Raw genomic sequence first — 4,044 nt, forward strand, 5'->3', positions numbered from 1 at the left:
TACTTATCCAACTTTTTGGTCTACCAGTTGTTTGTTTCCCTCCCTGTGAATTGTGCGAGATGGGGCGGTTTTCGGGGGGTTCCACCTCTCGCGAGTGCGGACCAACGACTGCTTCTATGCCGGAGCCTTTATTTTCCTGGCTATGTAGTCGGGTGTCCTGCTCGCGCCGTCTCAATATATCTCCTCAACCTTGTGAACCTTTAATTAATGAGGATTTTATTCTTGTTACTCTCTAGGAATTCTGAGGGTCACGAGGGTCGGCAGACCTATTCAAATTAATTCAGTAGTGAAGTGGAAGTCGATTTTGACTACTGCCCAGTTTTCAATGGATATCTCAAAATCTATGGGAAATAGGAAAATTTTTGTCATAAACTTTTTTGTAGAGCAAATTGAGAGCTACAAAAAAGAAAATTATAAAAATTTCGCTATTTCCATTAGATTTCGAAATATTTATTGAAAACTGGCCAATAGTCAAAATCTACTTATAGCGGTTTACTACTTCGCTACTGAATTATCTAAATTTTTTAGGGATGAAAATTCAGTGGTGAAGGGTCAAACGGCTTAAGGCAATTCCATTCTAACGCCAGTTCTCGATGAATATCTCAAATTCTAAAGGAGTTGGCGAATTTTTCCTAAAAATATTTCTTAAAAATTTTATTACAAAAATTAAAACGCTATTTTTACATTTAACAAGAACTCAACTGGGAGCTCAGTCGACCTAAACCGATTGACCACTTCACTACTGAATTGTTCATATTATTATTTTCATATTTATTTTAGTAGTAAAGTGGTAAAACGGTGCAACTCAACTTTGACTATTGACCAGTTTTCAATGAATATCTCGGATTTTAAGAGAGATACCAAAATTTTTGTTATAACCTTTTTTGTAGAGCCGATTGAGAGCTACAACAAATGCCATTACGAAAATTTCGATATCTCCCTTAGATTCGGAAATATTTCTCAAAAATTCGATTGATAAGTCGACTTAAACCGTTTTATCATTTCGCTACTGATTTTATTCTTCACTTTCCACTTGTCTTTTTGAGAAAAAGGGGCTGTAATTCGGATTATTGATTGGTAATTGACGACTAGTGGTTGTAAAACATCAATTCGACATCTTCAGACTTTTATAAGGGTTTTATGGGATTTTTTTATGAGGGGAACAAATATTGCCGTGAATATCAATATCCATGGGACTTTCTATGTATTTGCCTAGTCGTTTGATTTCGTTGAAAGCTCCGCGAGGGTTTAATAGCCCCAGCCGTTTTTTTATAGGAAAAAGGATAGTTTTATACTGTTTTATACCAGATTATACTGCATAGTAACTAGAGTAATCCTAATCCTCAGCGATTTTTATAACCGAAATTTGGTAATGAATTCATGAAAATTAGAGATGCGTCCCCGAAAACAAGAAATGTCTTGCTTTTATTTTCCTGGAGAGGAGTTTTTCATGTTTGAGAAGTTGACAAATGAAAAAAATCATAAAAATTCCCCGATTTTAAGGAAGATTAGACGTTTTCCCTCAATAATTCAGTAACGAAGTGGTAAAACGGTTTAAGTTGACTCATCTCCCAGTCGAGTCTTTGATGAATATTTCCGAATCTAAGGGAGATAGCGAGATTTTTGTTACAACCTTTTTTGTAGAGCCGATTGAGAGCTACAACAAATGTAGTTACGAAAATTTCGCCATCTCCCTTAGATTCGGAAATATTCCTCAAAAATTCAAGTCGGAGATAAGTCAACTACACTGGTTTACCACTTCGCTACTGAATTGTTTTTTAAAAATATAAAGAAAGTGTGATTTTATGAATAATGAGTCATCCTTTGAAGTGTAGAGGGAATCTTGTTCGGTATTAAACGGATTCGAGCTTTCTCGCTCGTTCACTGTGTAAAAAAGAGACTCTCGGGTATGAAAACTGCAAACCCCCGGGGTATTACTCTCTAAGGGGAACCGTTACCGGTTTATAATACAGTAGTTATTGGATTCCAAATCCATTTGAGAAGAGCTTATCGTAGCGCTTCTTTCAGCCTTCTCTCAGAGTTTTCATCATCAATCTCATCTCTCACCGCTACCCGATTAAGACGTCGATACACCGGTATCGATGATTGAGCAATCCAGTTTTATTTCAGTTGTTGGAAAATTACTTGGAGTTGTAATTTATTATTTTTAAAAATTACGACCTTTGTTAACAACAATTTTTTAAGTACAAAAAAACAAGCTTTCAATTTCAGAGAAATTTAACAGTAAATATTGAAAAATAAATCATTCAAATTATTTTTATTCTTGTTAATTTTCCATTAAATTTTAACACAGATTTTTCCGAAAATGATACCTTTCTCTATCGGATAAAAAAAAGCGGGAAAAAATTATTTGAAACTAAAAAAATTGTTCTTTACATTTTAATTATTGCGGAAACTACATTAAATTAACAATTTATTCATTTGAAAAATTCAAAAAGTTTCTTTATTCCGAACAAATTTGAAAAAAAATCATTAAAATTATTATAAATTGAAGAAAAAAAGATTTTTATATTTTAATAATAGCAAAAAAAATCCGAGGGGTTGTGCAGACGGACTGAAATCTTCACGTCAATGATAAACAATCAGTACCGATAATCAAAAGGGGTGTTAGTGAGCGGGTGATCACAGCGAGACTAACGATATGGATTTTCGCGTTGAACCTGGATGATTTTCCTTTTCTCGTGCTATGCCTGCCAGCCAGGACACGAAGCATGCGCCAGCCTCGAGACTAACAGGAAACTGCCGCTGTTTCCCTCATATCGGGAGGGTACAGTCGCGTACCTTTGATACGACTGTATCCTCAGTCGCCCCTCCCTCGCGCAATCCTTTCTACATATCTACGCCTGCGTCATATCTCTCGCTTTTCAATTACGAGATCGAACGCGCGCTACAGCGCGCTGTAATTCAGTAGCGAAGCGGTAAACCGGGTTAAGTCGATTTTGACTTTTGCCAATTTTTTGACAAATATCTCGGAATATAAGAGAGATAGCAAAATTTTTCTCATTACCTTTTTCATAACCCTCAATTGACTCTACAGAAAAGGTAATGACAAAAATTTTTCTATCTCTTTTAGATTCCCAGATATTCGTCAAAAACTGGCCGATAGTCAAAATCGACTTAACCCGGTTTACCGCTTCGCTACTGAATTGTAACAATCATAATTGAAAATCTCAAAATTAAATTAATCATGAATTAAATTTGCCGCCTCAGACGACTGGAATCAATGAGGAATAAGCGTGACAGACTTGCGAGATATCGATAGCTATCGACTTTAACCCTAGACTAGACTGGTCACCATGCGAGGGAATTGCCGCAACACGTCGTTTTATTCACCTTGGCATCGACTGGTTGACTGGAAAAATTTGAGAAAAATTGAATTCGTCAATTAAAGTATCTGGAAAATTCTAGTATTTTTTTTGAAATATTGTATCCTTAATTCTGGGAGAAAAAAAATTATTTCCAACGGGTGAACAATTTTTTCACGTGTTAAATGAAATTGCCTGTTGCGCGACGTTGCTGGGAACTCGCTAAACGCGCCCGGCAAGTGTAGAGTGGATTCGGCAACGCTGGACCCTTAATAACACGGCGGCACTCTCCTGCGAAGGTGACTAAAGTCGCTTTTCCCGTCAGGTGACCAGAGTAGGGTTAAGTGAGATCCGATCAATTAGCCCCTCATGTATAGATATTCCAAATTTTTATTTTTCTTGATATTCAAAATTTTTATTGTTTTCGAAGAAAATTGCGAGTTAATAAAAAAAATTTGCTAGTTAGTACTTTTTTTAAAATAAATTTTTGAAAAATCACCCCTGAAAAAAAAGGCGTTATCCCCCCTATTTCATTATTTCCAACAAATTTTATCACCAATCGGTAGCAAATTGTTTGAAGATTTTTGCGAGTTAAGACAAAAATCGTCAATGCACTCCTATTATTGTGTAAATTAACAATTCCAATTTCAACTGAAAATCAGAGTTGATGACCAGAATTTGTAGCAGAGATGTCAGACAAGATATGAATGTTTTTTTT

This window comes from Diachasma alloeum, unplaced genomic scaffold, assembly GCF_001412515.2.
Source record: "Diachasma alloeum isolate Michigan unplaced genomic scaffold, Dall2.0 Dall_scaffold_00307, whole genome shotgun sequence".
Taxonomy (NCBI): Eukaryota; Metazoa; Arthropoda; class Insecta; order Hymenoptera; family Braconidae; genus Diachasma; species Diachasma alloeum.